Below are 22203 nucleotides of genomic sequence, written 5' to 3' on the forward strand. Positions count from 1 at the left end.
TTTGGGGATATTTGGCTTGTATCAAAAAATAGAAACAAATGACTGTCTGACAGAAAAAAAACAAACATGCATTTTTGGCTCTTTCTTTTGCAAAGAAAGAAGAAGATGAAATGACGACAAAATAAAGCCTCCTTCTTTTTGCTGTGTCTTGTTTGCTCTTTTGCGTGGCTTCTTACTTTCTTTTCTTTTCAGCTCCTCCTCGCATGGAGCAGGAGTGCCGCCTGCTGCCTAGCCTAATTCAGTCCGAACGAGCAGATGCCTAAGAAACTCCTGTTGAAGCTGTATCCAAATAGCCTGCATAGCAAACACTGCAGCAGCAAGCAGCAAGCAGCAAGCAGCAAATGCCTTGACTTGCTGGCTTCTTGTCACAATGGCTGGCTGGCTGAAATGACCTGAACTGAAAAGCCCAGCCACTGGCTGCTTGCATGCTTGCTGCCTGAGTTTCATGGCAGCCCGGACGAGTCGGCTAGCAGAGAAAAAGTGGGCGGTTCCTATGCAAATAAGCAGACGAAGCCTGGTGCCGGAAAAAGAACTGGAAGCATGTGCCTTTTTGGCTGTTTGCTGGCCATGCGGGCCCCCCAGCAGTGTGTGCGGCTGCTTTTCTTTACTCCATAGAAAGTCTTTGGCTTTTGCATCCGTCGTCGTCGTCGCCGCCGCTGCTGCATAGACTCCCCGGGGCTGTGTCGGGAGGAGCGGAGGGACTGGAGGCAGGCCTGCTGGGGGAGGAGGCGAGCGGGCAGCCAGCGGCTCCCTCTGCCCTTCTCCCTAAAGCGTAGCGCCCCTGGCCGTCGGGCGGCGCTCAGGCGGGGGCCCATTTCTGGTTATCGCTTCTCGGCCTTTTGGCTCAGATCATTGTGTCTGAGTCAGGGGCTTAGCTGGGACTGTGCACCCTTGGCCCTGTGGCATCGGCTCCTTCGGGAGTCTTAAGCCACTTGCTGCTTTTGGGGGGGCACGCTATCCTGAGCTTGCTAGGAAGGCGATCGAAGAAAGATGGCGACAGGCGCGCATCTTAAGGACACGATCCGGTTCCTGATTGATGCAGAGGAAAGAGACCGTGTTGGGCTGAAGTTCGTGGTCGAGGACGTGCTGCGGAGAGTCGGAGTGGACACTGGGAAAGTGTTTTGCCTGCAGGACTTCCAGCGCCAGGGCATCTTTGATGTGACGTTCCGTATGGGAGGAGATTGCCTGGATGTCTTCGAGAAAGTGAAGGAAATGATGACGGACCCGAGCATGCAAGGGGTGAAAGTCATTCCGAGTTTCCAGATGGATGAGAAGATGGTGACGGTACATATGTACAACCCGTTTGTGCCAATAGAAGACGTGGTGATGTTCTTGAAGCGATACAGCACAAGTGTCAAAGGTGGTGTAGAAGTAAAGAACGCGTACGGGATGTACAATGGAAAGAGGAGGTTTTGGATCCGGCTCAGACCAGACCCTGGCGGTGTGGGAGGGGTGGCTCATCCGCCCTCAGCTTTTAGCATTGGTGGGAACCGGGGTTTTTTGAACTATTATGGCCAACCTACATATTGTAGGAACTGCTACCAGTATGGACATACAAGAGATTTTTGTGAGAAAACTGGGAGAATCTGCAGGAACTGTGGAAAAGAAGGACATTGGGCTGCAGATTGTGATATTCCCAAAAAATGCGATTTGTGTGGGGACATTGGACATCTCGCGCGGCAGTGTTCAAAGAAAAGCTATGCGCGTGCAGCCAAAATGGGTTTTGGTGCAGAGGAAGCAGATGATTTAGTGTTTAATGGTAGGATACAGAAGAGAATAGGGGAAATGCAAGGGGAGGGATTGGAAGCAGCCTTGGCTGAGCGGGAGAGGGAGGTACTGAGGAAAAAAAAGGAGGAGGATGTTTTTTTGGAGACCTTCGCGCAGAAGCCTGAAGTAGTGTTGCAGGAGGGGGAAAGGGCATTATTGCAGAAAGGGATAGGGGGAGAAGAAACAGAGACTGTGGTTGTGTCTGCCCCAAGTTGGGATGAAAGCATGGAAGCTCAAGACGCACAGGGGGGGGAGGGGAAGTCTTGTGAAGAACAGGAGGAGGGAATGGAGGTCACAGTAGGGGAAAAGAAGCCCCAAAAACGTAAAAGTAAACAGGAAGTAGGTAGCAGAGAAGCGAAGGAGGACCAAGGGGAGGAGAATAGAGAGGGGCCTAGGGAGAAAGTAGAGAGGGTAGTAAAGACAGAGAGGGGTCAGTTAGGGGAAGCACCAAGAAGGAGTGCTTTAGAGGAGAAAATGGGGGAGTTTCACCGCGCAGTAGGGGAGGTAGAGTTCTGGGTAGCGATTTTTAGGAAGCAACATGAAGGAAGTACAGATCAGCAAATTATAAAAAGATTAGATGAAGTAATGCACCAAAGGAAAAACATTACAAAAGAGGAATATGAGGAAATGAGAAAAGAGAATATACATTTGGTGGAGGTGAAAGAAGGCAGAGCAGTCCTCAAGGAAAGAGAGGAGGAAAGGGAGCTTTTTGGAGAACTGGAGGATATTAGTGAGGAGGAGGATAGTAGTGAGGAAGAGGAAGTAAAAGGTCTGGGAAGGTCCCATAAGGTGACCCTGGTAAGCCGGACAGAGGTGACAGTGGTGGAGGAGACCCCGGAAAGTATTATACAAGACGAAAGGGAGAAAAAGGAGAGTGAGTTTAAGGGATACCCGGGTGTTGTGGAAACACAAACTCAGGGAATAACACCTACAAGGGCGGGGAGTAGCGGCAGTGATTGGGGAGAGATCTCCTCATCCGAAAGTGAAAGAAGTGGAGAGCAAAAGAAGGTTAAGGGACACCTAAATGAAGAGGGAAAAACGGGGGAGACAACAAGTATGCCAAAACGGAAAGTGGGAGGGACAAGTAGGAGTGAAAGTGAAGGAGGAGCAGCCTCAATGGCAGAGAGATCAGAAAGTGAAGGAAGTGGGGGGCAAGAAAAGGATAAGGGACGCCCAAGTAAAAAGGAAGAAAGGGACTCTGTGTTCAAAGTAAGCTGGGATATGGAAAAAAAACAGGAATATTTAGACAAGAAATTAAAGGAGTTTGAGGAGAAAATAGGAGAGGCAAAAGTATGGTATAAGATGATACAGCAGGCAAACCCTCATGGGGGGATAGACCAAAAAATAAGTGACATAGAGAAGATGCTATCTAAGAAGGAAAAGATGGCGCCAAAGGATTTTGAGACAGAAAAGGAAAGATATAGGAAGATGTTAGAGAGACAAATAGCAAGTAATGAGAAAAGTAAAAGGCGGGTGTAAGTATGCAATGTATGTCTGATTGGTGGAAAAATTAAATTGAAAATGTTGATGAAGAATGTTAGCAAAGGGTTGCAATAGAGTTTTGTTGTAATGAATAATGTGGTTGGGCTTTGTAAAACGTATTATTTGTTGAAAAGTTTTCTTATCTGATGGGTATGTAAATCTTGTGTTTGTAAAGTGTGAAGGGTTTGGTAAAGTAACCAAGATAATTTTTGTAGTAGGAATTATGAAGGTATTTTCGGAAAGTGTCAAATTGTTTGCTGGTATAAAATGTATTATTTGTATTGAAGTTTGAAAAAAAAAACATTTAAATGTTGTTAAATTTATCTCTGTGTTAATAAACACAAATAAAACAAAAAAAAAAAAAAAAAAAAAAAAAAAATCTGTTCTTATCAGTTTAATATCTGATACGTCCCCTATCTGGGGACCATATATTAAATGGATTTTTAGAACAGGGAGATGGAAGAAGAGCTTGCTCTGTCCACTCCACGCATTGACCTGGTATTGCAGTACCTCCAGGACCGGTGCACTTCCCTTTGGGGATATTTGGCTTGTATCAAAAAATAGAAACAAATGACTGTCTGACAGAAAAAAAACAAACATGCATTTTTGGCTCTTTCTTTTGCAAAGAAAGAAGAAGATGAAATGACGACAAAATAAAGCCTCCTTCTTTTTGCTGTGTCTTGTTTGCTCTTTTGCGTGGCTTCTTACTTTCTTTTCTTTTCAGCTCCTCCTCGCATGGAGCAGGAGTGCCGCCTGCTGCCTAGCCTAATTCAGTCCGAACGAGCAGATGCCTAAGAAACTCCTGTTGAAGCTGTATCCAAATAGCCTGCATAGCAAACACTGCAGCAGCAAGCAGCAAGCAGCAAGCAGCAAATGCCTTGACTTGCTGGCTTCTTGTCACAATGGCTGGCTGGCTGAAATGACCTGAACTGAAAAGCCCAGCCACTGGCTGCTTGCATGCTTGCTGCCTGAGTTTCATGGCAGCCCGGACGAGTCGGCTAGCAGAGAAAAAGTGGGCGGTTCCTATGCAAATAAGCAGACGAAGCCTGGTGCCGGAAAAAGAACTGGAAGCATGTGCCTTTTTGGCTGTTTGCTGGCCATGCGGGCCCCCCAGCAGTGTGTGCGGCTGCTTTTCTTTACTCCATAGAAAGTCTTTGGCTTTTGCATCCGTCGTCGTCGTCGCCGCCGCTGCTGCATAGACTCCCCGGGGCTGTGTCGGGAGGAGCGGAGGGACTGGAGGCAGGCCTGCTGGGGGAGGAGGCGAGCGGGCAGCCAGCGGCTCCCTCTGCCCTTCTCCCTAAAGCGTAGCGCCCCTGGCCGTCGGGCGGCGCTCAGGCGGGGGCCCATTTCTGGTTATCGCTTCTCGGCCTTTTGGCTAAGATCAAGTGTAGTATCTGTTCTTATCAGTTTAATATCTGATACGTCCCCTATCTGGGGACCATATATTAAATGGATTTTTAGAACAGGGAGATGGAAGAAGAGCTTGCTCTGTCCACTCCACGCATTGACCTGGTATTGCAGTACCTCCAGGACCGGTGCACTTCCCTTTGGGGATATTTGGCTTGTATCAAAAAATAGAAACAAATGACTGTCTGACAGAAAAAAAACAAACATGCATTTTTGGCTCTTTCTTTTGCAAAGAAAGAAGAAGATGAAATGACGACAAAATAAAGCCTCCTTCTTTTTGCTGTGTCTTGTTTGCTCTTTTGCGTGGCTTCTTACTTTCTTTTCTTTTCAGCTCCTCCTCGCATGGAGCAGGAGTGCCGCCTGCTGCCTAGCCTAATTCAGTCCGAACGAGCAGATGCCTAAGAAACTCCTGTTGAAGCTGTATCCAAATAGCCTGCATAGCAAACACTGCAGCAGCAAGCAGCAAGCAGCAAGCAGCAAATGCCTTGACTTGCTGGCTTCTTGTCACAATGGCTGGCTGGCTGAAATGACCTGAACTGAAAAGCCCAGCCACTGGCTGCTTGCATGCTTGCTGCCTGAGTTTCATGGCAGCCCGGACGAGTCGGCTAGCAGAGAAAAAGTGGGCGGTTCCTATGCAAATAAGCAGACGAAGCCTGGTGCCGGAAAAAGAACTGGAAGCATGTGCCTTTTTGGCTGTTTGCTGGCCATGCGGGCCCCCCAGCAGTGTGTGCGGCTGCTTTTCTTTACTCCATAGAAAGTCTTTGGCTTTTGCATCCGTCGTCGTCGTCGCCGCCGCTGCTGCATAGACTCCCCGGGGCTGTGTCGGGAGGAGCGGAGGGACTGGAGGCAGGCCTGCTGGGGGAGGAGGCGAGCGGGCAGCCAGCGGCTCCCTCTGCCCTTCTCCCTAAAGCGTAGCGCCCCTGGCCGTCGGGCGGCGCTCAGGCGGGGGCCCATTTCTGGTTATCGCTTCTCGGCCTTTTGGCTCAGATCATTGTGTCTGAGTCAGGGGCTTAGCTGGGACTGTGCCCCCTTGGCCCTGTGGCATCGGCTCCTTCGGGAGTCTTAAGCCACTTGCTGCTTTTGGGGGGGCACGCTATCCTGAGCGTTCTCGGAGGGCGATCTAAGGCGAGATGGCGACATGGACGCATCTGAAGAATACGATCCGGTTCGTGGTAGAGGAGGCGGAGAGAGGACGGGTCGAGCTGCGTTTTATCGTGGAAGATGTTATCCAGAAGATTGGGATGGATGCAGAGAGCATATACTGCCTGCAGGATTTTCCCCGGCAAGGAATTTTCGACGTGACCTTCCATCAGGAAGGAATTGCACTTTGTTGCTTTGAGAAGGTGAAGGAGATGTTGGATGACCAGAGCATGCGAGGCATAAAGATGATTCCGTGTTTCAGAATGGATGAGAGGCCGATTACCATACACATGTACAATCCGTATGTGTGTAAAGAGGACTTGGTGATGTTTCTGAAGAGATATTGTTCATCTGTAAGAGGCGGTGAGGAATTGCACAATACTTATGGGATATATAATGGGAAAAGAAGGTTTTGGGCCCGGTTTAAACCTGACCCATCAGGTGCAGGTGGAGTACTTAACCCCCCGTCGAGTTTTAGTATTGGGGGAAACCGGGGATTTTTGTTTTTCCCAGGGCAACCCCTGTACTGCAGGAACTGTTTGGAATATGGACACGTACGCGAGAACTGTAAAAAAACAGGACAGTGTTGCCGCAATTGCGGAAAGGAAGGACATTTTTCAGCCAATTGTGATGTACCCAAAAGATGTGATTTATGTGGGGAGCGAGGTCACATTGCAAGACAATGCACGAAGAAAAGAACTTATGCCCAGACGACAAAAGGAAGTGAGGAGGAAAGTGATACAGACTTGGATGGACTTATTCTAAGGGATGAGCAGATAGGGGAGGGGGAGATGGATCTGCGGGAGGGAGGAAGGGCAGAAGGAGTGGGAACCCCTAAGACTGGACAAGATGGTAAAGGGGAAGCTTGGAGCACTCAGAGTGGGAAGTGGGCGGAAAGGGTGGAGGAACAAGAGGAGAAGGAGGCACTTAATGAAAAAGTTAAGGTGTTTCAGGAGAAGGTGGGGGATGTAAAGTTGTGGATGAAAGTGATACATAAAAAGGATATGAGTGATAAGGAGGTAATAGAAGAATTAGATGACCTTATGAAACGTAGAGCGGTGATGACTGTAGAAGAGTATATAAAGTTGAGAGAAGATCAGATAAAGGCTTTGAGAGAGAAGGGATTTAGACTGGAGGGGGAAGCAATGCTGGCGGAGGAAGCTAGGAAGAAGGAAGAGGCTGAGGAAGGGGGAGATGTAGAGCCCTTAGAACAAACAGGAGAAACTTCAGAAAGTAGTGATAGTATTATTGGGGTAGAGGAGGAAATTTGTGAAATGGAATGTTCTGCTGTGGAAAGAAGAGCACAAAAGAGAAAGGAGAAAAATGAGAGAGAGGAGGATAGGGAAGTACAAGGCAACAAAGGCAGTAGTAAGATACAGAGGAAAGTAAGCGGGGCGAGTAGTAGTGAAGACGGAGCGAGAGTTCAGACAAAGCAGGATAGAAAGATGGAGATAGGAGGAAGAGATAGAGAGGAAGGGAAAAAAAGAGAAGGGATAATTTTGAGAGGATTGAGTGAAAGTGATAGTGAAGCTACAGGGGGAACCCCCCCTAAAAAAAGAGAGGAAACAACAGATAGTAGCAGTGGGGAAAAAATGATAGAGGAGAGGAAGGGAGAAGGAGGAGCAGAGGTACCAAAAACAATAGCAGAGAGAATAGAAGAGGAGTATGAGGAGCTTCACCAGAAAACTGGAGATGGAGCTTTTTGGAAATTATGGTATGGGGGAGACGAAAAAAAAGAGAAAATATTAGAAGGATTACAAGGACTTATAAAACTGACAGAGAGTAATCCGAGGAGGTATAAAGAGATAATAACGGGATATAAAAAGCAGGTGGGAATAGAAGAGGTAGGTAGTAGAGGAGGAGTAGGAAAGTAATGAGGGTAGAAGGATATATTTTTTAGAATTAAGTGAAGAAGGAAAAATTGCTTTGTGAAAAAATGACTTTTACTTTATTGTAAAACTGTTAAATGGTAAATAAAACTATTTAAAACAAAAAAATCTGTTCTTATCAGTTTAATATCTGATACGTCCCCTATCTGGGGACCATATATTAAATGGATTTTTAGAACAGGGAGATGGAAGAAGAGCTTGCTCTGTCCACTCCACGCATTGACCTGGTATTGCAGTACCTCCAGGACCGGTGCACTTCCCTTTGGGGATATTTGGCTTGTATCAAAAAATAGAAACAAATGACTGTCTGACAGAAAAAAAACAAACATGCATTTTTGGCTCTTTCTTTTGCAAAGAAAGAAGAAGATGAAATGACGACAAAATAAAGCCTCCTTCTTTTTGCTGTGTCTTGTTTGCTCTTTTGCGTGGCTTCTTACTTTCTTTTCTTTTCAGCTCCTCCTCGCATGGAGCAGGAGTGCCGCCTGCTGCCTAGCCTAATTCAGTCCGAACGAGCAGATGCCTAAGAAACTCCTGTTGAAGCTGTATCCAAATAGCCTGCATAGCAAACACTGCAGCAGCAAGCAGCAAGCAGCAAGCAGCAAATGCCTTGACTTGCTGGCTTCTTGTCACAATGGCTGGCTGGCTGAAATGACCTGAACTGAAAAGCCCAGCCACTGGCTGCTTGCATGCTTGCTGCCTGAGTTTCATGGCAGCCCGGACGAGTCGGCTAGCAGAGAAAAAGTGGGCGGTTCCTATGCAAATAAGCAGACGAAGCCTGGTGCCGGAAAAAGAACTGGAAGCATGTGCCTTTTTGGCTGTTTGCTGGCCATGCGGGCCCCCCAGCAGTGTGTGCGGCTGCTTTTCTTTACTCCATAGAAAGTCTTTGGCTTTTGCATCCGTCGTCGTCGTCGCCGCCGCTGCTGCATAGACTCCCCGGGGCTGTGTCGGGAGGAGCGGAGGGACTGGAGGCAGGCCTGCTGGGGGAGGAGGCGAGCGGGCAGCCAGCGGCTCCCTCTGCCCTTCTCCCTAAAGCGTAGCGCCCCTGGCCGTCGGGCGGCGCTCAGGCGGGGGCCCATTTCTGGTTATCGCTTCTCGGCCTTTTGGCTAAGATCAAGTGTAGTATCTGTTCTTATCAGTTTAATATCTGATACGTCCCCTATCTGGGGACCATATATTAAATGGATTTTTAGAACAGGGAGATGGAAGAAGAGCTTGCTCTGTCCACTCCACGCATTGACCTGGTATTGCAGTACCTCCAGGACCGGTGCACTTCCCTTTGGGGATATTTGGCTTGTATCAAAAAATAGAAACAAATGACTGTCTGACAGAAAAAAAACAAACATGCATTTTTGGCTCTTTCTTTTGCAAAGAAAGAAGAAGATGAAATGACGACAAAATAAAGCCTCCTTCTTTTTGCTGTGTCTTGTTTGCTCTTTTGCGTGGCTTCTTACTTTCTTTTCTTTTCAGCTCCTCCTCGCATGGAGCAGGAGTGCCGCCTGCTGCCTAGCCTAATTCAGTCCGAACGAGCAGATGCCTAAGAAACTCCTGTTGAAGCTGTATCCAAATAGCCTGCATAGCAAACACTGCAGCAGCAAGCAGCAAGCAGCAAGCAGCAAATGCCTTGACTTGCTGGCTTCTTGTCACAATGGCTGGCTGGCTGAAATGACCTGAACTGAAAAGCCCAGCCACTGGCTGCTTGCATGCTTGCTGCCTGAGTTTCATGGCAGCCCGGACGAGTCGGCTAGCAGAGAAAAAGTGGGCGGTTCCTATGCAAATAAGCAGACGAAGCCTGGTGCCGGAAAAAGAACTGGAAGCATGTGCCTTTTTGGCTGTTTGCTGGCCATGCGGGCCCCCCAGCAGTGTGTGCGGCTGCTTTTCTTTACTCCATAGAAAGTCTTTGGCTTTTGCATCCGTCGTCGTCGTCGCCGCCGCTGCTGCATAGACTCCCCGGGGCTGTGTCGGGAGGAGCGGAGGGACTGGAGGCAGGCCTGCTGGGGGAGGAGGCGAGCGGGCAGCCAGCGGCTCCCTCTGCCCTTCTCCCTAAAGCGTAGCGCCCCTGGCCGTCGGGCGGCGCTCAGGCGGGGGCCCATTTCTGGTTATCGCTTCTCGGCCTTTTGGCTCAGATCAAGTGTCTGGGCTGAGAGGTTGCTGAGACTGTACCCCCTTGGCCTTGAGTCATCGTTCCGGAAGGGACTTAAGACTCATGCTGCTATTAGGGGGGTGCGCCATCTCAGGCAGCGGGAGGTGATCAGGAGCGGACAAGGAGAGAGAGAGATGGTGAAGGGCCGGCGCCTTGGCCTTGGGGGATCGTCCTAACAGACTTAACCCCCTTGCTGCTATAAGGGTGCCGCTCCGGAGCCAATGTTGTGATTGGCGGACAAGGACGAGAAGAGAGAGAGATGGTGAAGGGCCGGCGCTTTGGCCTTGGGGGATCGTTCTAACGGACTTAACCCCCTTGTTGCTATTGGGGCGCCGCACCTGAAACTGGTGGAGACGAGCACGAGGATGGCGGCCGATGCGAATATGAAGAACTGCATCCGATTCCAGATTGATGAGACCAGACGAGCCAGTATCGGTGTTGGATACATCGTGGAGGAAGTAGTGAGAGACCTACTGGGAGTGGAATACGGAGCGATTTACAGCCTGCAGGAGTTCCTGAGAGATGGAATTCTGGATCTAACCTTTGTGGAGGAAGATAAATGCCGAAAGGCTTTTGAAAGATGCAAAGCGATCTTGAGTGATCCGAGGATGAGAGGAATTGGAGTGGTGCCAAGATTTTTACAAGTGGAGAAGCCTGTTATGGTACAAATGTTTAATGTCTTCACGAAGAAGGTGGACATTGAGAACTTTTTGAGACAATTTTGTGTATCAGTTAAGGGTGGAACTAAACTTAAAAATATGTATGGACTGTACAATGGAAAAAGACGTTTTTGGGTCAAATTTAGGCCAGACCAAGATGGGGTGGGGGGAGCTATGTACCCGCCAACAAGTTTTTGTATCGGCAGGGACAAGGGGGTCCTGAATTTTCCAGGGCAACCTGATGAAGATACTTACCATGATGAAGAGAAACAAAGACCTTTTTCAGCCAAGAGTGGTGAAGAAAAGAGACGGGACTTTTGTGAAAAAACAGGGTGTATGATGTATATTGAAAATGATGAGATGTTGTCAAGTTTTGGAGTAGACTATAGTAAGGCAGATAGAAAGCTGGGAATTTTTGCTGAGTCAGAAGAAATAGGGGGTATGGAGCACATTGAAAATGATGCGTTTTTTGACAAGGTGGAGGCAGATTTTTTTAAAGAAAAAGAGGAGAGGAGGTTTGAGTACAAAAAGGAGGAGAGGAGGTTTCAAGACAAGGTGGAGAGCAAGAGGAAAGGGGACATTAGGAGAAGGGGTAGCAAACAAGAGAGCAGTAGTGAGGACAGCAAAGAGGAGGAGGGAAAGGACACTGTGCAAGGGGGAGGTCGTGTTAGTGGAATGGGTTATGATGATGCCAGTTTTAGCGAAAAAGAAGAAGATAGGCGGTTTTTTGTAGTAAAACCAAGGAGGAAGAAAAAAAAGGGGAATTTAAAGAGAGAAGGGGAAAGTGTAAAATAATGTGATTGTAATGCAATATAATTGAACTGTTTTGAAAGTATGGAAAAAGCCTTCTGGCAGAAAAGATTTTGAGTATGGGCTAGAAAGAAAAGTATACTTGTTCTAAATGTAGGGTAAATATGAAAAATTAAAATTTAGAGTTTTTTGGAAAGGATAGAAATATAAATGGGTTTGGTTTTGAAATGTAAATGAAAATAGGTGTTTTCGGAGGGAATAGAATGATATAAAGATAAAAATCCTGATATGAAAGGTGAATTAATGTGTAAAACATGTTTGGTTTTTGAAATAGAAGAATGTTAGCAAAGTGTTGCAATAGAGTTTGTTGTAAGTTTTTATGGCTGATGTTCTTCTAAAGTTTGGAAAATGATGTAATGTTGTTTGTTCTAAAGTGGGAATTTAGTAGAGATAAGACAGGAAAAAAGAAGTGTTTTTGAAATGTATGTGATGCATATTTAGTTATTTTCGGTAAAATATGTGGAGGAATTTGAAAAGTAGTTTATGTTTCTTGACTGTATTATAGTGTTAACCATTGTGTGTTATCTGAGAATTTCTGTAAACAATTTTACTTTTGTCGGCAATAAAAATTACTATGGAAAACAAAAATCTGTTCTTATCAGTTTAATATCTGATACGTCCCCTATCTGGGGACCATATATTAAATGGATTTTTAGAACAGGGAGATGGAAGAAGAGCTTGCTCTGTCCACTCCACGCATTGACCTGGTATTGCAGTACCTCCAGGACCGGTGCACTTCCCTTTGGGGATATTTGGCTTGTATCAAAAAATAGAAACAAATGACTGTCTGACAGAAAAAAAACAAACATGCATTTTTGGCTCTTTCTTTTGCAAAGAAAGAAGAAGATGAAATGACGACAAAATAAAGCCTCCTTCTTTTTGCTGTGTCTTGTTTGCTCTTTTGCGTGGCTTCTTACTTTCTTTTCTTTTCAGCTCCTCCTCGCATGGAGCAGGAGTGCCGCCTGCTGCCTAGCCTAATTCAGTCCGAACGAGCAGATGCCTAAGAAACTCCTGTTGAAGCTGTATCCAAATAGCCTGCATAGCAAACACTGCAGCAGCAAGCAGCAAGCAGCAAGCAGCAAGCAGCAAATGCCTTGACTTGCTGGCTTCTTGTCACAATGGCTGGCTGGCTGAAATGACCTGAACTGAAAAGCCCAGCCACTGGCTGCTTGCATGCTTGCTGCCTGAGTTTCATGGCAGCCCGGACGAGTCGGCTAGCAGAGAAAAAGTGGGCGGTTCCTATGCAAATAAGCAGACGAAGCCTGGTGCCGGAAAAAGAACTGGAAGCATGTGCCTTTTTGGCTGTTTGCTGGCCATGCGGGCCCCCCAGCAGTGTGTGCGGCTGCTTTTCTTTACTCCATAGAAAGTCTTTGGCTTTTGCATCCGTCGTCGTCGTCGCCGCCGCTGCTGCATAGACTCCCCGGGGCTGTGTCGGGAGGAGCGGAGGGACTGGAGGCAGGCCTGCTGGGGGAGGAGGCGAGCGGGCAGCCAGCGGCTCCCTCTGCCCTTCTCCCTAAAGCGTAGCGCCCCTGGCCGTCGGGCGGCGCTCAGGCGGGGGCCCATTTCTGGTTATCGCTTCTCGGCCTTTTGGCTCAGATCAAGTGTCTGGGTCAGGAGGTCCAACGGGAAGGCGACGGTCCGGCACCTCGGCCTTGCAGCATCGCTCGAAAGAGCTAAAGCTGCATGCTGCTATAGGGGTGCCGCACCAGAGCTGACCAAAGAAGGACGATGGCAGCATGGATGGCTGTAAAGAATACGATCCGGCTCCTAGTCGAGGAGGCCGTGCGAGACCGAGTTCGCCTGAAGTACATCGTGGAGATGGTGGTGACGGATTTATGGAAGATGGACATCAGAGACGTGTACTGCCTGCAGGATTTCCCGAACCAAGGGATCTTTGATGTGACGTTCAGATCAGAAGCCGATTGCTGGAACGCTTATGAAAGGAGCAGAGAGAAGGAAAAACATTCAGCAATGGTGGGGATCAAAGTGATTCCTTGTTTTACGCTGGGAGAGAGGCCAGTCACGGTCCATATGTTCAACCCCTTTGTGCAGAAGGAGGACATCGCGGATTTTCTGAAGAGATACTGCACGACGGTTAAAGGGGGTGAGGAAGTGAAGAATTTCTACGGAACTTTTAATGGCAAAAGACGTTTCCTGGTTCATTTTAAAGAGGATCCGGGACGTATAGGGGGAGTGATGCACCCCCCAGCCAGTTTCAGCATTGGTGGCAACAGGGGTTTTTTGAACTATCCTGGACAACCCCTGTTTTGCAGGAAGTGCCATTTATTTGGGCATACCAAAGAAAGGTGTGAGAAGAAAGAAATGGTGTGCCGGAATTGTGGGGAGGAGGGGCATGGCGCCGCCATGTGTACGGTGCCTAAGAAATGCGATATTTGTGGTGTGAGGGGGCATTTGGCTCGGCAATGTCCGAAAAGAACTTACGCCCATATGGCAAGAGCCAGCAGAGAAGAGGAGGCTCGAGAGACTGTAAAAGACTTTGGTGAAGGAGGGGGGGCGCCGGCAAAAACATGTGAAATTGTGCAAGAGTTTGAGCTAAGCGGTGAGGGGGAGACCCAGCATAAAAAGGAAGAGGTGATTGAGGTGGGAGAAACCCCAGAGTTTATGCAAACAGACCTTCCTTCTCAAAGGCAGGGGGTACAGGGCTCAATGGAAAGGAAAGAATCAGAGAGGGTGGAGGGTGAGCAAAGTCAAAGCTTGGAAGGGAAAATTGAAGTGTATGAGGCTCTAGAAGTTGTTAGTCCAATGGAAAGCTCTCAAGAAGATTTGGGGGATAAGTTTTGTCCCCACTGGACAGAAGGGGAAGAGGGATACAGAGGTTTAGAGGCAATACAAGAAGCTGTGAGAGTTTTAGAGACGGGGAAAGGACAAGAGGTAAAGAGTACAATACAGGAGGAAGAGATGGAGGTCGGAGGTTCAGAAAAGAAAGCCTTAAAACGCAGGCAAAAGGAGAGTAAAAAGAAAGCAGAAATTGAGGCAGGTACGGAAGCAGGCCCCAGCAAAAGGGGAAGTATGGAACAGAAGGGTAGTGAGAGTGATAGTTCATCCTCACAAAAAAGTCAGGGAAGTGATCAAATGCAGGGGAAAGGGAAAGTACAGAGGAAAGTAAGCAGAACGAGTGGAGAAGAAGATACAGCTAAGGAAACAGCTGAAAGGGAAAGATTTTTTTTGGAAAAGAAGAAAGCAAGAGAGAAAGAACAGGAGATAAACAACAGAATAGAACTCCAAAGACTTTTACTAGTTTGGGATGATACAGAAGAGAAAACAAGATTAGAAATGATAGAGAGAAATATAATTTCACTTGAAGCAGGTTTAAAAATGAAACCAGGGACCTCTTTGAGTACTCGGAAAAGAAGAGATGTATAGAAATGTTTAAAATTGAATGGTTTAGAACATAAAATGATAGAGTTTACGTTTGATATGTTTTCTATTTTAGAAGAGATATATATATTCCAAAATATTATATATGTTTTGAAAAGTTTTGAATGTTGTAAAATAAATTATGCACAAATAAACAACTTTAAAACAAAATCTGTTCTTATCAGTTTAATATCTGATACGTCCCCTATCTGGGGACCATATATTAAATGGATTTTTAGAACAGGGAGATGGAAGAAGAGCTTGCTCTGTCCACTCCACGCATTGACCTGGTATTGCAGTACCTCCAGGACCGGTGCACTTCCCTTTGGGGATATTTGGCTTGTATCAAAAAATAGAAACAAATGACTGTCTGACAGAAAAAAAACAAACATGCATTTTTGGCTCTTTCTTTTGCAAAGAAAGAAGAAGATGAAATGACGACAAAATAAAGCCTCCTTCTTTTTGCTGTGTCTTGTTTGCTCTTTTGCGTGGCTTCTTACTTTCTTTTCTTTTCAGCTCCTCCTCGCATGGAGCAGGAGTGCCGCCTGCTGCCTAGCCTAATTCAGTCCGAACGAGCAGATGCCTAAGAAACTCCTGTTGAAGCTGTATCCAAATAGCCTGCATAGCAAACACTGCAGCAGCAAGCAGCAAGCAGCAAGCAGCAAATGCCTTGACTTGCTGGCTTCTTGTCACAATGGCTGGCTGGCTGAAATGACCTGAACTGAAAAGCCCAGCCACTGGCTGCTTGCATGCTTGCTGCCTGAGTTTCATGGCAGCCCGGACGAGTCGGCTAGCAGAGAAAAAGTGGGCGGTTCCTATGCAAATAAGCAGACGAAGCCTGGTGCCGGAAAAAGAACTGGAAGCATGTGCCTTTTTGGCTGTTTGCTGGCCATGCGGGCCCCCCAGCAGTGTGTGCGGCTGCTTTTCTTTACTCCATAGAAAGTCTTTGGCTTTTGCATCCGTCGTCGTCGTCGCCGCCGCTGCTGCATAGACTCCCCGGGGCTGTGTCGGGAGGAGCGGAGGGACTGGAGGCAGGCCTGCTGGGGGAGGAGGCGAGCGGGCAGCCAGCGGCTCCCTCTGCCCTTCTCCCTAAAGCGTAGCGCCCCTGGCCGTCGGGCGGCGCTCAGGCGGGGGCCCATTTCTGGTTATCGCTTCTCGGCCTTTTGGCTAAGATCAAGTGTAGTATCTGTTCTTATCAGTTTAATATCTGATACGTCCCCTATCTGGGGACCATATATTAAATGGATTTTTAGAACAGGGAGATGGAAGAAGAGCTTGCTCTGTCCACTCCACGCATTGACCTGGTATTGCAGTACCTCCAGGACCGGTGCACTTCCCTTTGGGGATATTTGGCTTGTATCAAAAAATAGAAACAAATGACTGTCTGACAGAAAAAAAACAAACATGCATTTTTGGCTCTTTCTTTTGCAAAGAAAGAAGAAGATGAAATGACGACAAAATAAAGCCTCCTTCTTTTTGCTGTGTCTTGTTTGCTCTTTTGCGTGGCTTCTTACTTTCTTTTCTTTTCAGCTCCTCCTCGCATGGAGCAGGAGTGCCGCCTGCTGCCTAGCCTAATTCAGTCCGAACGAGCAGATGCCTAAGAAACTCCTGTTGAAGCTGTATCCAAATAGCCTGCATAGCAAACACTGCAGCAGCAAGCAGCAAGCAGCAAGCAGCAAATGCCTTGACTTGCTGGCTTCTTGTCACAATGGCTGGCTGGCTGAAATGACCTGAACTGAAAAGCCCAGCCACTGGCTGCTTGCATGCTTGCTGCCTGAGTTTCATGGCAGCCCGGACGAGTCGGCTAGCAGAGAAAAAGTGGGCGGTTCCTATGCAAATAAGCAGACGAAGCCTGGTGCCGGAAAAAGAACTGGAAGCATGTGCCTTTTTGGCTGTTTGCTGGCCATGCGGGCCCCCCAGCAGTGTGTGCGGCTGCTTTTCTTTACTCCATAGAAAGTCTTTGGCTTTTGCATCCGTCGTCGTCGTCGCCGCCGCTGCTGCATAGACTCCCCGGGGCTGTGTCGGGAGGAGCGGAGGGACTGGAGGCAGGCCTGCTGGGGGAGGAGGCGAGCGGGCAGCCAGCGGCTCCCTCTGCCCTTCTCCCTAAAGCGTAGCGCCCCTGGCCGTCGGGCGGCGCTCAGGCGGGGGCCCATTTCTGGTTATCGCTTCTCGGCCTTTTGGCTAAGATCAAGTGTAGGGTCTGTCCTGTGAAGGATGGCCCTAGTTGCATCACTTGGTCTGGTCATGGGCTGAGAGGGCGGATGCAAAGTAGCCCGGGCTTTTTAATCTTGCACCACCAGGCGTGGAAAACCTGGTGGAGTATCACTTGCTGCACTGTGGTTGGTCGTTTTGGGCGTCCGGCCACCACTTACGAGCACTTGATCTGCACTGATTTTATTGCACCGTCCCCTATTTTTCCCGCACTTTGGCCCCCCTTATTGCCTTCCGCTGAGGGGACAAGCCAATATTTTTTTCACCCGCCTGGCCTTGCAAAGGGCTGGGCGTGCACTCGTGCACACTTTTTTGTGTCGTCTGTCAGAGCACTTCCTGCACTGCATCACACAGCGCACAGGAGCACTTGCACTATGAACTCTTTTTGTTTGTTGGTGTCGGGTTATAGTCACCCTTCTTTCTTCGGAGAGCGAGAAGACTAAGTGCTGGTCGGTGGTCACCCCTCCTTCGGGAAAAGACTACGGTGGGTTAGTAGGCGTACGCTGAAAACCCTAAAGACTTGGACCCTCCTGCGGCGCAGCTGCACTAGGAGGGAACGAGAAGGACGTCGGACTCTCCGGAGGAAGACGTCATGGAACCGGACTAGCCTACTCTTCGGAGAAGACTGTCACATGTGGAGCGCACCTGGTCTCACTGGACCACGAGCACGGTTTTTGAGGTGGAATCACTTTTTCACCACCCGGGCTACAAGAAAAAAAAAAAAAAAAAAAAAAAAATCTGTTCTTATCAGTTTAATATCTGATACGTCCCCTATCTGGGGACCATATATTAAATGGATTTTTAGAACAGGGAGATGGAAGAAGAGCTTGCTCTGTCCACTCCACGCATTGACCTGGTATTGCAGTACCTCCAGGACCGGTGCACTTCCCTTTGGGGATATTTGGCTTGTATCAAAAAATAGAAACAAATGACTGTCTGACAGAAAAAAAACAAACATGCATTTTTGGCTCTTTCTTTTGCAAAGAAAGAAGAAGATGAAATGACGACAAAATAAAGCCTCCTTCTTTTTGCTGTGTCTTGTTTGCTCTTTTGCGTGGCTTCTTACTTTCTTTTCTTTTCAGCTCCTCCTCGCATGGAGCAGGAGTGCCGCCTGCTGCCTAGCCTAATTCAGTCCGAACGAGCAGATGCCTAAGAAACTCCTGTTGAAGCTGTATCCAAATAGCCTGCATAGCAAACACTGCAGCAGCAAGCAGCAAGCAGCAAGCAGCAAATGCCTTGACTTGCTGGCTTCTTGTCACAATGGCTGGCTGGCTGAAATGACCTGAACTGAAAAGCCCAGCCACTGGCTGCTTGCATGCTTGCTGCCTGAGTTTCATGGCAGCCCGGACGAGTCGGCTAGCAGAGAAAAAGTGGGCGGTTCCTATGCAAATAAGCAGACGAAGCCTGGTGCCGGAAAAAGAACTGGAAGCATGTGCCTTTTTGGCTGTTTGCTGGCCATGCGGGCCCCCCAGCAGTGTGTGCGGCTGCTTTTCTTTACTCCATAGAAAGTCTTTGGCTTTTGCATCCGTCGTCGTCGTCGCCGCCGCTGCTGCATAGACTCCCCGGGGCTGTGTCGGGAGGAGCGGAGGGACTGGAGGCAGGCCTGCTGGGGGAGGAGGCGAGCGGGCAGCCAGCGGCTCCCTCTGCCCTTCTCCCTAAAGCGTAGCGCCCCTGGCCGTCGGGCGGCGCTCAGGCGGGGGCCCATTTCTGGTTATCGCTTCTCGGCCTTTTGGCTAAGATCAAGTGTAGTATCTGTTCTTATCAGTTTAATATCTGATACGTCCCCTATCTGGGGACCATATATTAAATGGATTTTTAGAACAGGGAGATGGAAGAAGAGCTTGCTCTGTCCACTCCACGCATTGACCTGGTATTGCAGTACCTCCAGGACCGGTGCACTTCCCTTTGGGGATATTTGGCTTGTATCAAAAAATAGAAACAAATGACTGTCTGACAGAAAAAAAACAAACATGCATTTTTGGCTCTTTCTTTTGCAAAGAAAGAAGAAGATGAAATGACGACAAAATAAAGCCTCCTTCTTTTTGCTGTGTCTTGTTTGCTCTTTTGCGTGGCTTCTTACTTTCTTTTCTTTTCAGCTCCTCCTCGCATGGAGCAGGAGTGCCGCCTGCTGCCTAGCCTAATTCAGTCCGAACGAGCAGATGCCTAAGAAACTCCTGTTGAAGCTGTATCCAAATAGCCTGCATAGCAAACACTGCAGCAGCAAGCAGCAAGCAGCAAGCAGCAAATGCCTTGACTTGCTGGCTTCTTGTCACAATGGCTGGCTGGCTGAAATGACCTGAACTGAAAAGCCCAGCCACTGGCTGCTTGCATGCTTGCTGCCTGAGTTTCATGGCAGCCCGGACGAGTCGGCTAGCAGAGAAAAAGTGGGCGGTTCCTATGCAAATAAGCAGACGAAGCCTGGTGCCGGAAAAAGAACTGGAAGCATGTGCCTTTTTGGCTGTTTGCTGGCCATGCGGGCCCCCCAGCAGTGTGTGCGGCTGCTTTTCTTTACTCCATAGAAAGTCTTTGGCTTTTGCATCCGTCGTCGTCGTCGCCGCCGCTGCTGCATAGACTCCCCGGGGCTGTGTCGGGAGGAGCGGAGGGACTGGAGGCAGGCCTGCTGGGGGAGGAGGCGAGCGGGCAGCCAGCGGCTCCCTCTGCCCTTCTCCCTAAAGCGTAGCGCCCCTGGCCGTCGGGCGGCGCTCAGGCGGGGGCCCATTTCTGGTTATCGCTTCTCGGCCTTTTGGCTAAGACCAAGTGTCGAGGTTGAGAGGTTTGCTGAGACTGTGCCCCCTTGGCCCTGGATCATCGCCCCTTCGGGGGCTTAAGATCCTTGCTGCTTTTGGGGGGGCACGCCATCTCGAGCGACGAGGGGCGATCGAGAACGGAGAGCGGAGAGCGGAGAAAGTGAAGGGCCGGCACCTTGGCCTGGGGACATCGCCTTAACCGGCTTAAGTCCCCTGCTGCTTTTGGGGTGCCGCACCTGAGCTTGGAGAAGCAGAGGAATCAGCATGGCAGCCCAAGCGGGGATGAGAAACTCCATCCGGTTTCTGGTTGTGGAGTCAGAGAGAAGCCGAGTTGATCTACGATGGATTGTGGAGAAAGTCCTGAGTGAGCTGATTGGCCTACATGTGGAGAAGATCCTCTGTCTACAGGATTTCCCTGCGCAGGGGATTTTTGATCTGACCTGCTTCCAGGAAGAAGATGTTTGGAACCTGTTTGAAAGATGTAAAGAGAGGGCCGAGGACCCAATCCTGAGAGGAATTAAGGTTATTCCTAGTTTCATGATGGAGGAGAAACCATTGGTACTGCATATGTACAACCCTTATGCAAGGGGGGAAGATATTATGTGGTTTCTAAAACGATACTGTGAGATGGTAAAAGGAGGAGAAGAACAAAAGAACCATTACGGTATATTTAATGGAAAGAGACGATATTGGGTGCGCTTCAGGAGAGATACGTCGTGCGTAGGAGGGGTGACACACCCCCCTGCCATCTTTAATATTAAAGGAGATAGAGGATTTTTGTACTATCTAGGACAGCCTTTATACTGTAGACATTGTTTCAGTTACGGACATACGAGAGAAGGATGCCCAAAAACAGGAGTAGTGTGTCGGAACTGTGGGGAAGAGGGACATACTGTAAACAGCTGCAGTGTTCCAAAAAAGTGCCACTATTGTGGAGAGAGAGGACATTTGGCAAGACAGTGCCCGGAGAAAACTTATGCCCAGGCAGCAAAAGAGGAAGGCACCTTTATGTCAAGTCGAGAAAAAGATGCCCAGGAGAAAAAAGAAGAAGATCAATTGTTGGACTGTATTGCTCGGAACTTTGTTGGGGGAAAGGGGGAGGGGGGAGACTGTGGTCAGATTTTGGAGGGGGGTGGGAACATAGAGTCAGAGAAGGTGCATGACCCAAGTAGGGCTGGAAGTATGGATGCACAAGACGCACAGGGGGGAGAAGGGAAATTTGGTGAAGAGCAAGAGGAGGGAATGGAGGTCACAGTTGGGGAAAAGAAGCCTCAAAAGCGTAAGCAGGAAGTGAAGGAGAGTCAAAGAGAAGAAGATAGAGTGGGGCCTAGGGAGAAGGTAGAGAGGGTAGTGAAGAGAGGGGGGAGTGCTTTACAAGAAAAAGTGGAGGAGTTTCAGAAGACAGTGGGAGAGGTAGAGTTTTGGATGAAAATTTTTAGGAAGCAACATGGAGGGAGTTCGGATCAGCAAATAATACAGAGATTAGACAAACTAATGTCTCAAAGGAGAAATATCACTAAAACAGAATATGAGGAAGTGAAAAAAGAGCATATACGGTGGGTGGAGAAAAAAGAGGGCAGAGCAGCCCCAAGCGAAGGAGAGGAGGAAATAAGAGAGGAGGAAAGAAAGCTCTGGGGAGACCTGGAGGATGTTAGTGAGGAGGAGGAGAATGTACAAGATTTGGGGAGCCCTACAGAGGTAACAGTAGTGGAAGAAACCCCGGAGAGTATCATGTCAGATAGAAGGGAGAAAGAGCACAGTGAGTTTGAGGGGTATCCTAGTGCTCCGGAGTCCCATGCACTGGGAGCAGCATCATCAATAGATAGGAGTAGTGGGAGTGGTTGGGGGTCGGTCTCCTCATCAGAAAGTGAAGGAAGGGTGCAAAAAGAGGAAGAGAGACACCTAAGTAGGGAGATAGGAGGAGGAAAGACAACAGGTATGCCAAAGCGGAAGGTGGGAGGAACAAGTAGAAGCGAAAGTGAGGGAGGAGTAGTATCTGAGGGAGATAGGGGGGAGGGAGAAATAAAAAAAGGAGACCCTACAGGGAGTAAAGTTAAGGGGTTAGACACGGAATTTGAAGTCAGTGGAGGTGCTCAACAGCTAAGAAAGGTAACCTCAGAAGATGGGGTGGTGTTGGGGGGGATTGCTCCAGCTAGTTCCAGGGGAGGAGATTCTGGTGGGAAGGTGTGTGAAAGCCAAGAGGGTGAGGAGAGTGAAGAGGAATATGGGCCTAATACTTTAGAAGAAGAGATTCAGGAGAAAATGGGTGATCTAAAAGAAGAGGTAGGAGATATGCAATTCTGGTGGAGAGTTGTTTGCATAGATAATCATACACCACTTCAGCGATTAATCGCAATAGAGGAAGTACTAAGAATGAAAAGGGAAGAAAGTGAGGAGGTTTTTGAGGAAAAGAAAACAAAGGGGAAAAGGGATTTAGAACAAAGAGGGAAAAAGAGCAGACAAAAAAAGTAAAAGCGAAGGAAGAAGGGGGGAAGGAAGGAAGAGAATACGTATTGTAAATAGAGGGGAGAGAAAGGTTTGGTGAAGGAAAACGGGAAAAAATGATGGTTTTT

At 48.4% G+C, this 22203-nt stretch overlaps 5 non-coding genes and 5 pseudogenes across 5 annotated transcripts; all 10 read left to right on the forward strand.

Annotated features, from left to right (window-relative positions):
• Positions 1–3571: 3571 nt before the first annotated feature.
• On the forward strand, positions 3572–3781 carry LOC142500268 (U2 spliceosomal RNA; annotated as a pseudogene).
• Positions 3782–4604: 823 nt separating this feature from the next.
• On the forward strand, positions 4605–4795 carry LOC142500537 (U2 spliceosomal RNA). Its single transcript, XR_012803085.1, has one exon. It is a non-coding gene; the product is annotated as a U2 spliceosomal RNA (small nuclear RNA).
• Positions 4796–7771: 2976 nt separating this feature from the next.
• Positions 7772–7946, forward strand: LOC142500807 (U2 spliceosomal RNA; annotated as a pseudogene).
• Positions 7947–8769: 823 nt separating this feature from the next.
• LOC142500538 (U2 spliceosomal RNA) lies at positions 8770–8960 on the forward strand. Its single transcript, XR_012803086.1, has one exon. It is a non-coding gene; the product is annotated as a U2 spliceosomal RNA (small nuclear RNA).
• Positions 8961–11840: 2880 nt separating this feature from the next.
• On the forward strand, positions 11841–12035 carry LOC142500026 (U2 spliceosomal RNA). The gene has a single exon (XR_012802778.1). It is a non-coding gene; the product is annotated as a U2 spliceosomal RNA (small nuclear RNA).
• A 2791-nt stretch (positions 12036–14826) lies between these two features.
• Positions 14827–14996, forward strand: LOC142500821 (U2 spliceosomal RNA; annotated as a pseudogene).
• Positions 14997–15819: 823 nt separating this feature from the next.
• On the forward strand, positions 15820–16010 carry LOC142500539 (U2 spliceosomal RNA). Its single transcript, XR_012803087.1, has one exon. It is a non-coding gene; the product is annotated as a U2 spliceosomal RNA (small nuclear RNA).
• An 823-nt stretch (positions 16011–16833) lies between these two features.
• LOC142500344 (U2 spliceosomal RNA) lies at positions 16834–16988 on the forward strand (annotated as a pseudogene).
• A 579-nt stretch (positions 16989–17567) lies between these two features.
• LOC142500777 (U2 spliceosomal RNA) lies at positions 17568–17773 on the forward strand (annotated as a pseudogene).
• An 823-nt stretch (positions 17774–18596) lies between these two features.
• LOC142500540 (U2 spliceosomal RNA) lies at positions 18597–18787 on the forward strand. The gene has a single exon (XR_012803088.1). It is a non-coding gene; the product is annotated as a U2 spliceosomal RNA (small nuclear RNA).
• Positions 18788–22203: the final 3416 nt, after the last annotated feature.

This window comes from Ascaphus truei, chromosome 7, assembly GCF_040206685.1.
Source record: "Ascaphus truei isolate aAscTru1 chromosome 7, aAscTru1.hap1, whole genome shotgun sequence".
Lineage (NCBI taxonomy): Eukaryota > Metazoa > Chordata > Amphibia > Anura > Ascaphidae > Ascaphus > Ascaphus truei.